The following is a 15,055-nucleotide window of genomic DNA, read 5'->3' as shown; positions in this document are numbered from 1 at the left end:
CTGGCGTTTGTGAGCAGTGCGCTTCAGGCGTAAAAACGCCTAGGTGTGAATGGGGCCTAACTCTATACATACATGTGTAGCATGGTGGGTAAATACTTAAAGGAACACTAAAGGTTTGTTTTTTATTAGATCAATTGATTGCTGTAAGCTAGAGCATTTAAATATCACTTACCTCGTTTTTCCTTTTGCCCTCCAAAATACAGTAATCCAGGTTTGAAAATGCCATTTCCTGTCTCTCCTCTTCTTGCTTTCCACCAGCATCTGAGCCGTTTTGCATGGTGGAAAGCAGAATGTGCTCACCCCCTCCCTATGACTACAGCCCTGTGTGAAGATGTTCTCTTATCCCTCACAGGCATGGAGGCTAAGCCTAATGTGAACTGTAGTTCCCATTAGGCCGTGATGTAGCAAGAATGAATGCGCACCGCAAACCAGGAAGTCAGTGAGAATAATGATTCAGGAGTGACGGAGGTGAATAAAACAGCTCGATTTCAACAGGTATCAAACTAGTTATAATGCAAAACATTACTTTTTACTTTATCAGCTACTGTCAGACTTTAATTTAAGAGAAAAATATTTTTGTCTTTACCAACCCCTTTAACACTATGGCCTTGCAGCAAAGATGTCTAGACCTCAGTTGGTTCCTGATCTGTAAAAGGTACTGCAGTGTGTAAGTCCTCCTTATGGTTATGCCTGGCACTCTGCTTTCCTCCCACAATCCAATAAACTGTCAGTTTTCAAAAGGGTAGCCAAAGCCACAGATAAGCATGTAGCATCACGGATAAGCATGGACTGTTACTGATGTGCATGGACCATCACAGATGAGCATAGTCCAGGGCCGGGACAAGGTGTGGGCAGGAGGGGCAGCTGCCCCCGGCACTGTGGTGTCACGTGAGGTGGTAGGGGGAGAACTGCAAGGAGATTGGGGAATGGGATTTGTGGGGCAGCAGGGGGTAAGAATTGTACTAGGAGGGAAATTTGGGGGGGATGTGTTAGGAGTGGTGATTTAGGGGGATATGTGGTGGGAGGGTGGATGGTGGAAGAGGATTTGTGCTAGAAGAAGTGGGCAATTGGAGGGTTTGTGCTAGAAGAGGTGATATGGTAGGAGGAGTTGTGCTAGTAGGTATGATTGGGGGTATTTGTGATAGGAGGGGAAATTTGGGGGAGGGGGATTTGTGCTGGAAGGGGGGATTGGGCATAATTTGTGCTAGGAGGGGGGATTTGAGGGGTATAGGATTTTTGCTAGGAGGGGTAATTTTTTGGGGGGAGGGGCATTTGTGCTGGAGGGATTCGGGGAATGGGGTAGGGGGGCAAACATTTGTTCTGGGAGGGGAATTTCAGCAGGGGGCAGTTTGTACTGGAAGGAGGGTGATTTATGCTTAGGGGTAAGCATGCGGATTAGTGCTCAATTTTATTTTGTAGGAGGGATCTTTGCTGACACATAATGCTAATACATCTTGGGGGGGGCACAGTGTGGTATATTCCTCTGGGCTCTGGATGACCTCCTTGTCCCGACACTGGCATTGACTGTTGCAAATTAGTATGAACCACTGCTGATGAACATGGACTGTTGCAGATCAGCATGGACTGCCATGGATGAGAATAGACTGTCACTGGTCAGCATCGGCTATCATGGAAGAGCAGGGACTGTCGTGGGTGAGCATGGACTGTTATGGATGAGAATAGACTGTCACAGGTCAGCATCGGCTATCATGGAAGAGCAGGGACTGTCGTGGGTGAGCATGAACTGTTATGGATGAGCATCGACCATTGCAGATGATCACGGACTGTTATGGATGAGCATCGACCATTGCAGATGATCATGGACTGTTATGAATTAGCATCGACCATTGCAGATGATCATGGACTGTTATGGATGAGCATCGACCATTGCAGATGATCATGGACTGTTATGAATTAGCATCGACCATTGCAGATGATCATGGACTGTTATGGATGAGCATCGACCATTGCAGATGATCATGGACTGTTATGGATGAGCATCGACCATTGCAGATGATCATGGACTGTTATGGATGAGCATCGACCATTGCAGATGATCATGGACTGTTATAGATGAGCATCTACCATTGCAGATGATCATGGACTGTTATGGATGAGCATCGACCATTGCAGATGATCATGGACTGTTATGGATGAGCATCGACCATTGCAGATGATCATGGACTGTTATGGATGAGCATCGACCATTGCAGATGATCATGGACTGTTATGGATGAGCATCGACCATTGCAGATGATCATGGACTGTTATGGATGAGCATCGACCATTGCAGATGATCATGGACTGTTATGGATTAGCATCGACCATTGCAGATGATCATGGACTGTTATGGATGAGCATCGACCATTGCAGATGATCATGGACTGTTATGGATGAGCATCGACCATTGCAGATGATCATGGAATGTTATGGATGAGAATCGACCATTGCAGATGATCATGGACAGTCACAGAAAAGCATGTCAGCTGTAGGCACAATGCGCTACCCACTGAACAGCAAGCACTTACACATGTAAAAAGTTATTTAAAAAATAAATGTAAAAGTTACAAAGCAGAAACTGCTATAAATGTTACTATAACGAATCAAAACGTGTCTTGATTGAAAACATAATGCTGTTTCCCTTCAGGAAGGGATTTAACGTCTCTTTAAGCCACCACAAGTACATCCATATGTTATATACAAACAGCAGATAAAGCCAGTCTAGGCCTGCCGACCCAGTTTCTTCAGTCCAAAGTATTCATATTATAAACCCTGCGGACCCGGTTCCCCCAGTCCTATGTATTCTCATTACATACATCGAGCACTATGACCATATACTGTATGATTCATATTCTCAGCTCTACACAAAGCACTCATTGACTTCAGAGTATAGAATATGAACACAGGAGGAGCTCACCATCCCAGGATGTGATTCATTACCAGCCTTTATGTATAATGAGCCACTCCACTCCACTGATAGGACACCCGCACACCCATTAACCCCCCACTCCTATAACTACTGCCTTCTTTAGTGGGAAAGATCTGTCAGGCTCAGTCACTTCACAGATTTATTACAGAGGAGTGGCCTCACCCTTGTCTACATATACCTTATATTACACAGGAGTGACATCACCACTCTACAGATATAGGTTATATTATACAGGAGTGACATCACTTCTCTCCACATATACATTTTTTTTAAAAATATAATTCTTTATTCAATATTTTTCAGTTATAACAAAACATATAAACAATATAATACAGTAGCAAGAAAGGGAATCAACCTATATTAAAGCGGGAGTTCACCCAATTTTTTTTTCCCCTTAGCTTCATGCTCGTTTTTTCTAGGGGAATCGGCTATTTGTTTTAAAATATGAGCCGTACTTACCGTTTTCGAGATGCATCTTCTCCGTCGGCTTCCGGGTATGGGTCTTCGGGAGCGGGCGTTCCTTCTTGATTGACAGTCTACCGAGAGGCTTCCGACGGTCGCATCCATCGCGTCACTCGTAGCCGAAAGAAGCCGAACGTCGGTGCGGCTCTATACTGCGCCTGCGCACCGACGTTCGGCTTCTTTCGGAAAATCGTGACGCGATGGATGCGACCGTCGGAAGCCTCTCGGAAGACTGTCAATCAAGAAGGAACGCCCAGTCCCGCAGCCCATACCCGGAAGCGGCGGAGAAGATGCATCTCGTAAACGGTAAGTACAGGTCATATTTTAAAACAAATAGCCGATTCCCCTAGACAAAATGAGCATACATCTAAGGGGAAAATGTGTTCTCCATGGGTGAACCCCCGCTTTAAAGTAGAGAACAAATACACATATAATATTTTACAGGAGTGATATTGCCATTCTCAAGATATAAGTATTATGTTACAGGAGTGACATCACCACTCTTTAGATATGATATTAGAGGAGTGACATCACTGATCTCCAGATATAAGATATTTTTATAAAGATGTGACATCGCCGCTCTCCAGATATGTAATATCATACAGGAGTGACATCACCATTCTCCAGATATATTTAGAATTATACAAAAGGGACAGATATATGTTATATTTTACAGGAGTGATGTCACCTCTCCAGATTTAAGTTTTATCATACAAGAGTGACATCACTGCTCTCCAGATATATTATATCATCAGGAGTGATATCATCGCTCTCAAATAATAAGTTGAATTATGTAAAAGTGACATCACCACTCTCCAGATATGTTATATCATACAGACAGAACATCACTGCTCTCCAAATATAAGTTATATTATACAGGCGTGACATCACCACTCTCCAGATATAAGTTATATTATACAAAAATTATATCACCACTCTCCAGATATGTTATAACATAGAAATTACTTCATCATTCTAAATATATGTTATATTTTACAACAGTGACATTGACGCTTTTCAGATTTAGGTTATGGTATACAGGAGTGACATCACCACTCTCCAGATTTGTTATATCACAAAGAAGTGAGATCATCATTCTCCAGATATAAGTTATAATATACAGGAGTGACATCACCTCTCTCCAGATATAAGTTATATTATATAGAAGTGACATCACCTCTCTCCAGATATAAGTTATATTATACAGGAGTGACATCACCTCTCTCCAGATATAAGTTATATTATACAGGAGTGACATCACCACTCTCTCCAGATTTAAGTTATATTATACAGGAGTGACACCCCCTCTCTCCAGATATAAGTTATATTATACAGGAGTGACATCACCTCTTTCCAGATATAAGTTATAATATACAGGAGTGACATCACCTCTCTCTCCAGATATAAGTTGTAACGGTCACCACCGTTTACGACCTTCCATCACATCCAAGACAGCTTATCGACACTCCAACCAACAGGACCCGATCCATCCCATTTCCCGAATAAGAGACACAGCTCTGTGCTTTCTGGTTTCAAAATGAAGACAACTTTAATGGTTCACTCTCAGCTTTTATACAGTTTTCAAGGTACATGAACAATCAAACTCTCCACCCACACCCTGGGGGGCTTCAATACACCTTCAGATGGCTAATTGCTAAACATTCTAGACATCTCAGCGCCGGGCTATAATTATCATGACCTAATCACTGCACATTCCTTCATTAACAGAACTCAAACAAAACACCATCACACAATGATCTCTTCTCAATCCACATTCCTAGACAGACGTTCTGTCTCCGCATACAGCTCGGCAAGTTCCATTACACACCTTATATCAATAGAATTCACACAAAGCAGCATCACACAATGAGAGGTCTTTCAGAAGCAGACTCAACTAGCATGTCACTAACCAGGGCTAATCATAGAAATGAGTCACTATTGACTGGTTGGGTCACAATTAACCAACAACTTGCAATATCTCAAGATCCTGCAATATGAACTATCAGTGATGTCCCCTGTCCTGTAATTTAGGATACAATTTCTCAGTCACCCTATAACCCTATCGGGCATAAGGTGACCCTAGACATAAGACTCCTTGGTGACGCCGGTACAGGAGTACCCCTCATCCTTACAAAGTCTATGTTTGTCCCGGGTCATTCCGTTACATAAGTTATATTACACAGGAGTGACATCACCTCTCTCCAGATATAAGTTACATTATACAGGAGTGATATCACCTCTCTCCAGATATAAGTTACATTATACAGGAGTGATATCACCGCTCTCCAGATATAAGTTATATTATACAGACGTGACATCACCGCTCTCCAGATATATGTTATATTATGCAGAAGTGACATCATTCCTCTCTAGATATATTCTATTATACAGGAGTGACATCACCGCTCTCCCAGATAGTATAATGTATGTGTTGTTTATTGGATTGATAAGTGAATTGTATGGCACACTTGCTGATTTCTTGGTCGCTCTTAATATTTTAGTCATGCCGCTTGAAATGTTTTGCATTTCTCAGAGAGGACGGAGATAACACCGGACGTCGTGGAATGATCTAGATGAGCAGAAGATGGAAAAAAATCATTTTAGCTGCACACAGAGCTGTAAACAAAGAGTGAGGAAGCGATAAAGATGCAGAGAGTTAGATAATCCACAAACATGGGATTCCTCTATAACAAGTCCAGACTCGGATTCTGCGGACCTCGCGGCATGCATTTATAATGGGGATGAATACAAAGTATCTAATCCTGCAATGGATATTTGTTATCTCAGAATGAGATCACAGACATGATTGCAGCCTGATTCTATATTGCGTATACTTATATAGTGTTTGTAGATCATATATTGAGTGATGACTGGTATTTCTGGAAAATGATTGTTATGTCTGGGGATCGTAGTTTGATGCCGCGTACACACGATCGTTTTTCGCCATGAAAAAAAACAACGTTTTTAAAAACGTCATTTAAAATGATCATGTGTGGGCTTCACATCGTTTTTCGGCTTCTGAATGTCGTTTTTCGTGTTGTTAAAAATGATCGTGTGTGGGCTAAAATGACGTTTTAAACCCGCGCATGCCCAGAAGCAAGTTATGAGACGGGAGCGCTCGTTCTGGTAAAACTACCGTTCGTAATGGAGTAAGCACATTCATCACGCTGTAACAGACAGAAAAGCGCAAATCGTGTTTTACTAACACGGAATCACCTAAAGCAGCCTAAAGGCGAATAGAACTTCCCCTTTATAGTGCCGTCGTACGTGTTGTATGTCACCGCGCTTTGTTCATCATTTTTCAAAGACGATGGAGTGTGGGCAACATCGTTTTTAATGATGAAGTAGGAAAAACTTTGTTTTTTGGACATGTTTTTTACACACGGCTCTCCCCGTTCTTCAGTTCCGGGGACCGATCGCGGGACCCCAGCGGCGATCGGGTCCGTGGGTCCCATGGTCCCGGTCGGGTCCGCGACCCACGGCTGGATAGATGTACAGGCCGTGCAGGTACGTCCACCTGCCCAGCCGTGCCATTCTGTGGACGTATATATAAAGTGGGCGGTCCTTAAGTGGTTAAGGGTGTGTGGCAGGGGGTGTGTCCTATGCCTTTATACGTTTGTTAGTAGGTGTCTCTCATTCCCATCTCTAAATGTTGGGAGGTATGCTTTAGGGAGCTTCTGCTAATGTGTTATGGTGGGCATTGCTTCTAAGCATGCATGTTTGTACTTTGGAGTTTTGTCCGACGAACTTGTGTACACACGACCGGATAATCCGACAACACACATTTGTTGGCAGACAATTTTAAAGCATGCTATCCCACATTTGTCAGTGGAAAATCCGACAACAATTGTCCGATGGAGCATACAAACGGTCAGATTTTCCGACAACAGCCTGTCATCACACAATTCCTGTTGGATAATCCAATCGTGTGTACGAGGCTTAAAGGAGTTGTAAAGGAAATTTTTTTTTTTCCTGAAATGACTGTTTACAGGGTATAGAGACATAATAGTTAACTGATTCCTTTTAAAAACGATTAAAAATAGAAAAAAATCAATCATATAATGTACCTGCAGTTTCTCGTTTTTGCATGTTGTTTCCTGCCTCTGCTGTACAGAGCCACAGAGCCAATTCAGGGCAGTGATGGTTTGGAAAACGAAACTGATTGGTGCCGAGGGGTTTTAGACACACATGGGGAGATTCAGATAGAGATACGACGGCGTATCTCTGAGATCCGACGGTCGGATCTATGCGGCAGGTTCCGCATAGATCTCCCTAAGATGTCGGATCTTAGGCTGCAATTCCCCGCCGGCCGCTTGGTGGCGCCTTGTTTTTTTACGCGACGAATATGCAAATGCCGATTTCCGCCGATTCAGAAACGAACGCCCGCCCGTCGCTTTTTTTTACGTCACTTTCGTTCGGCTTTTTCTGGCGTATAGTTACCCCTGCTATGTGAGGCGTATCCTATGTTAAGTATGGCCGTCGTTCCTGCGCCGAGTTTTGAATTTTTACGTCGTTTGCGTACGTCGATTCAGAAAAGCGCTGGACGCAAGTTACGCTCACGCCGAAACCAATGACGTCCTAGCGACGTCATTGGGAGCAATGCACGCCGGGAAAATTCACGGACGGCGCATGTGCAGTTAAATCGGCGCGGGGACGCGCCTGATTTAAATACTACACTCCCCCTAGCCGCGGAATTTGAATTCCGCCGTGGGATTTACGATACGCCGCCGCAAGTTTTGAGGTAACTGCTTTCTGAATACAGCACTAGCCTCTCAAACTTGCGCCGGCGGATCGTAAATCAGATAGATTACGCGGATCTAAAGATCCGCTAATCTATCTGAATCTACCCCACAGTAATCACACCTCCTTGATTAGTGACCACAGAGAGAAAGCTCCCAGCACTGTGGTTATCAGGAAACAGACAACCAGGAAGTGTGGAGATCAGAGAAGAATTACAGCAACTTGAGAGAAAAAATGAACAATGAGGACATGAAAACAGCACTGCATTAAGGTAAAGGAAGCTATTAAGATAAAAAAATAATTCCTTTACAAACCTTATAATATAGTTACTGTGTCCAGGTTTACTGCGCAGATCTCTGTAATTGATTAAATATTGATCATTCCTGCACTCTGAGAACACCCAATTCTGCCTATTCAGCCTTATTAATTCTGTAGCTTTCTTTAAAAGAATCCTTGGTGATCTTGCCATGAAGGTCCTTGTTCAGCCGCTGCCTGTTATAGGGTGATAACACGCCAGATGAGCTCCTGCATTGTCACCCTGTGGCATGAACTTCTGATGGAGACTACAACTGGCTGTTGGCACACATTACACAGGCAGGGTCCACTGTTGTCACCATTAGGAAACCCTCCTTGAGAAATGCTTTGCAGCCATTGCGGGAGTACATGTAGTCAGGAAGTGGCTGCAAAATGAGTTTAGGAGATCGGCAGCACTAAGATCGAATAAAGGAGGGAAAAAGGTGAAAACAGGGATGTATTAACTCCTTGATGTATATGGTAGTATGTAGTGCTGCGTTTAGAAATCACAGGGCCCTGTACTAAGGTGACCAGATTTTAAAAATTAAATCAGCGACTCTCTACCCCCCCCCCCGCCTCACAGCCTGTCAAGTCTTATGCCGCGTACACACGATCATTTTTCGGCATGAAAAAAAAATCAATGTTTTTCGGCATGTAGAAAAAACTATGTTTTTCCAACTTCATCATTAAAACGACATTGCCCACACACCGTAGTTTTTTAAAAAATGCTCTAGCAAAGCGCGGTGACGTACAACACGTACAACGGCACTATAAAGGGGAAGTTCCATGCGGATGACGCCACCCTTGGGGCTGCTTTAGCTGATTTTGTGTTAGTAAAAGTCGATTTTTTTGTTTGTAAAAGACGATTTGCGCTTTTCTGTCTGTTACAGCGTGATGAATGTGCTTACTCCATTATGAACGGTAGTTTTACCAGAAGGTGCGCTATCGTCTCATAACTTGCTTCTGAGCATGCGCAGGTTTTTAACGTCGTTTTAGCCCACACATGATCATTTTTTACAACCCAAAAAACGACATAATTTAAAATGTTGTTAAAAAATGCAGCATGTTCGAAAAAACTTTTTGTCGTTTTTCAGAACCCGAAAAATGTTGGGAAGCCCACACACGATCATTTTAAATTAAATTTAAAGAAGTGACTGAGATCATAGATTTATCAGTCCCTTTCTCTGCAGCCTCAGCTGCACAGATGGATGAATAGGAAGTGCTCTGAGGCTTCCTTCTCATTCACAAACTGAAGTATAGTAAACACAGTTTACTATGCTTCAGATATAAATGGACACATGAATGATTGGTACCGATCGCTCACTGTGTTCATTCAGAAAAGGAAGGGGCCAGTAAATGACATATTTACCAGCGCCTTGCTCTGCTCTTCATCCTGAAACATCCCTCTGTGTGCCCGCAGCAGCTGCCGGCATGAGAGGAGGGAAGCCAGCAGCGCTGCAGGGGAAAGGGGCACACAGGGGGGCCCGGACAGCAGATAGAAGGGGCGCATTTGCTAGAACCACTCTCCATGCAGTGCAGCCGGAGAGAGGGAAAGGAGGAGAAGCTAGCAGTGCTGCAAGGGGAGACATAAGAGGATCAGTGTCTGTAATAAGAAATTAAAGCTGGCCCTCCTACTCAGCAGTTATCTGGGTCCCCCTTTTGAACTGATGGGGCAGCTGGCTGTATTGCCTTATCATTGGCCCTGGCAGTATGACAGTGGGGTTAATGCCATGCTGTCACATATATAGCCGTGTATAGCTAGTGCAGCATAACTGTTTTGTGCTGGGAGCTTGCTCACTTTGTGACAGTGCGGTCAATGACAGCTCCCATTCAGTGTTTATCATCAGAAGCTGGTAGGATGGGCTCCTGATCATGTGATCACTGTGACACCCAGTTAAAATGATCACATAATTAGGAAGCCTATGTAATGCCCCTGACATGAATTATTAAAGGAACAAGCTGCTGCGCTCTGTAAGCGGTTAAACCTGAATCCCAGGTATGGTTTTGTTGCATAGTCACATGATGGAAAAATGAAACAGTCACAGATCCAGATGACAAAATGAAAAAAAAAATATATATATATATATATATATATATAGATATAGATATAGATATATATATATATGTCACACCTGCCTGATCCTCATAGAAGCTGGAACTTCCAGGTCCTATTCCAAGAGGCTGCCTTGTGAACACAGGAGGTGGCACACTTGGCAAAGGTGCCATCCAGAGAACATTTTGTAGCATTGTCATAATGAATGCAAAGTATTTTGATTGGACATGGTGGAGATTGTGACTTCACCACCTCTCCACCTTATCCAAGCTGTACACATTATGGCAGCTGTAGGGCAGAACAGGGGGGCTGCTCAGTGACCACCAGCAGCCAATCACAAATCACCTTATACACAGCACACTGCAGAGGCCTCCTCTGTGTCTCTATATTAGACTCTGACAGGAAATCTCTTACATGGAATATACAGTATACAGCATGCCACACATGCTGAACTCCTGTCAAAGGATTTGTATCCCTCCAGTACTTACATTTGCACAGACAGTGATAGGTCAGGAATGGAACAGCCACACACTGATAAATACATCTCTCTGCTCTCTCCTACTGTCAGCACATCTGCTCAGTTCATAGAACCGTCCCCTCTTCCAGTCAAGCTGTACAGGGCATAACAGGAGGCTAATACAGGGAGAAAGTCAGCTGCTTACACACGCTGCACCTAGAATACATTTCAGGACATTCTTTACATCAGTATGAAGTTTGGCTTTGGATTGGTATTAATCCCAAAACATAACACATCGGGCAGCACAGTGGCTAAGTGGTTAGCACTTCTCCCAAGCAGCACTACGGTTGTTGGTTTGAATCTCAACCACGGCACTACCATGTTCTCCCTGTGACTGCATGAGTTTCTTCCCACACTCCAAAGACATGCTGGTGGGTTAATTGGATCCTGTCTAAATTGGCCCAGTATATATGTGTATATATGAATGTGAGTTAAAGTGATTGTAAAGGTTCATTTAAAAAAAAAAAAAAAAAAACAAGGGTTTTGCACAGAGCAGCCTCCATCCTCTTCTTCTGGGGTTCTACCAGCGGCGCTCCTGGCTCCTTCTCTTCATTGAGTGCCACCATGGAAAGCCACTTTCCCTGGGGGCACCCGTGCGGGCACGCTCACGAGTCTCGCTGCTGCGTAGTCCATTGACACAGACAGCAGGACTTGGCCCCTGCCACCCCGCTCCCGTGTCACTGGATCTGATTGACAGCAGCGGGAGCCAATTGCTCTTGCTGCTATGAATATATCCAATGTGGACGGAGACAGCGGCTGGAGTCCATGGGTCATGCACATCACTGGAACAGACGGGCTCAGGTAAGAAAAGGGGGGGCTCTGGGGGCAGCTACAGCACAGACAGTTGCACAGAAAAAAAACTGACATCTCCGGTCGGGAGCTGCTGTACTAACCATGCAACACTCCGATCAGCGCTCTCTTCCATTGGCTGATTTTCCAGCACGAAAGTCCGACAGAAAGCTGGCTTCTGTTGGACAGACCAAGTTACACATGGGCAGAATGTCGGCCAGTATTTTTTGTACCAGCAAATTTCTCCCGACATTCTGCCCTTGTGTCCGGGGCTTTAGGGACCTTACACTGTAAGCTCCTTGAAGGCAGGGACTGACGTGAATGTACAATATATACCGGTACGTACAACTCTGCATAAATTGACAGTGCTATATAAGTATCTGAAATAAATATACAGGGCCAGATTCACATAGCCCGGGCGCAGCGTAACGTAACTGGTTTAAGTTACACCGCCGCAATTTTTCCAAGTTAGTGCCCGATCCACAAAGCACTTACCTGGAAATTTGCGGCGGTGTATCCTAAACCCGTCCGGCGCAAGGCGTGCCCAATCGAATGGGGCGAGTCCCATTTAAATTAGGCGCGCTCCTGCGCCGGACCTACTGCGCATGCTCCGTTTCCTAACTCCCGCCGTGCTTTGCGCGCCGTGATGTCATTATTTTGAACGGCGACGCGCGTAGCGTACTTCCGTATTCCCGGACGGCTTACGCAAACGACGTTGATTTTTATATTTCGACGCGGGAACGACGGCCATACTTTAGACAGCAATACACTTGCTGACTAAAGTTAAGGCACCAAAAAAAGAGTGTAACTTTGCGACAGGAAACTATACTAGCGGCGACGTAGCGAACGCGAAAAACCGTTGTGGATCGGCCGTAACTCCTAATTTGCATACCCGACGCTGGTTTACGACGCAAACCCCCCCCAGCGGCGGCCACGGTATTGCATCCTAAGATCCGACAGTGTAAAACTATTACACCTGTCGGATCTTATGGAAATCTATGCATAACTGATTCTATGAATCAGTCGCATAGATAGAAACAGAGATACGACGGCGTATCAGCAGATACGCCGTCGTATCCCTTTTGTGAATCTGGCCCACAGTGCCCTGAAAAAGTATTCATACTCCTTGACATTTTCCACATTTTGTCATGTTACAATCAAAAATGGAAATGTATTTTATTGGAATTCTATGTAATAGACCAACATAAAGTGGCACATAATTGTGAAGTGGAAGGAAAATGATAAATTGTTTCCAAATAAATATGTGATTTGTATTGAGCTTCCTTTTCTCTGATACCCCTAACTAAAATCTAGTGGAAGCAATTGCCTTCAGAACAATATGTAAATAGAGTCCACCTGTGTGTAATTTAATCTCAGTATAAATTCAGCTGTTTTGTGAAGCCCTCAGAGGTTTGTTAGATAACCTTAGTGAATAAACCGCCTCATGAAGGCCAAGGAACACACCAGACAGGTCAGGGATAAGGTTGTGGAGAAGTTTAAAGCAGGGTTAGGTTATAAGAAAATATCCCAAGCTTTTGAACATCTCCCGGAACACTGTTCAATCCATCATCTGAAAATGGAAAGAGTATGGCACAGCTGCAAACCTACAGGACATGGCCGTCCACCTAAACTGACAGGCCGGGCAAGGAGAGCATTATTCAGAGAAGCAGCCAAGAGGCCCATGGTAACTCTGGAGGAGCTGCAAAGATCCACATCTCAGGTGGGAGAATCTGTCCACAGGACAACTATTAGTTGTGTACTCCACAAATCTGACCTTTATGGAAGAGTGGCAAGAAGAAAGCCATTGTTGAAAGAAAGCCATAAGAAGTCCTATTTGCAGTTTGTGAGAAGCCATGTGGGGGACACAGCAAACATGTGGTAGGAGGTGCTCTGGTCAGATGAGACCAAAATTGTACTTTTTGGCCTAAAATCAAAAAGCTATGTGTGGCGGGAAACTAACACTGCACATCACCCTGAACACACCATCCCCACCGTGAAACATGGTGGTGGCAGCATGTTGTGGGGATGTTTTCTTCAGCAGGGACAAGAAAGCTGGTCAGAGTTGATGGGAAGATGGATGGAGCCAAATACAGGGCATAGAAAACCTGTTATGCCGCGTACACATGACCTTTTTTAATGGTCTAGAACAAACAAAGTTTTTTTCAACCCGATTATTGTTAAGCCGAATGACGGCTACAGCGCGGACCTGAATTGCTAGGAGGCCGTCAATAGACGTCCTCCGGTGCTCGAGCGGCTTGTGTGCCCCCTGCAGGACGCGCGCGGCTCGCTCTGTGATCAGCGAGTCTATGAGACTCGCAGGATCACAGATCGCGACCCCTTACTACGCGATCAGCTGTCAGCCAATAACATCTGATCATAAGGAAAAAAAAAGAAGATCACCGGCAGGTGACAGAGGGACATCGGTCCCGATCAGGGAGAGCTGCCCAGCTCATCTGTGCCCATGTGTGCCACCTGTCAGTGCCACCTACCAGTGCACAACAGTGCCCACCAGCGCCACCTACCAGTACCCACAGTGCCACCTATCAGTGCCCACAGTGCCACCTAGCAAAGTCACTAAGCAGTGCCTTATCAACAGTGCTGCCCATCATTGTCACCTACCAGTGCACATCATTGTCACCTATCAGTGCCACCTATTAGCGCCATCTATCTGTGCCCATCAGTGCCATCTATCTGTGCCCATCAGTAACACCTATCAGTGCCACCTATCGCTGCCGCCTTATCTGTGCCCATCAGTACCGCCTTATCTGTCCCCATCAGTGCTGCCTTATCAGTGCCCAGCAGTGCAGCCTATCCGTTCCGCCTTAGCAGCGCATATCAAGGAAGGAGAAAAATTACCTGTTTGCTAAATTTTATAACAAAATATAAAACATGATTGTTTTTTTTTTACATTTTCCATCTTTTTTGTTTGTTTAGCAAAAAGATAAAACCGCAGAGGTGATCAAATTCCACCAAAAGAAAGCTCTATTTGTGTGAAAAAAATGTCATTCGGGTACAGCGTTGTATGACTGCGCAATTGTCATTCATTTTTTTTCAAGTTTTTTATTTAATTGAAGTGCATCAGCGCTGAAAATTGGTCTGGGCAGGAGGGGGGTTTAAGTGCTCGGTAAGCAAGTGGTTAAATTCCTATAACACAAGCCAAATCACCTTCTTATTTCTTCCGTCATGATTTGATAGGTAGGGGGATCCACCTTTTGTCCTGTGACAACAGAACAGAACAAAAAAAGAAAAATGACTGCTGCACACCCTTAAG

This window comes from Rana temporaria, chromosome 3 (genome assembly GCF_905171775.1).
Source record: "Rana temporaria chromosome 3, aRanTem1.1, whole genome shotgun sequence".
NCBI classification, from domain to species: domain Eukaryota; kingdom Metazoa; phylum Chordata; class Amphibia; order Anura; family Ranidae; genus Rana; species Rana temporaria.
This window is presented reverse-complemented; position numbering follows the sequence as displayed.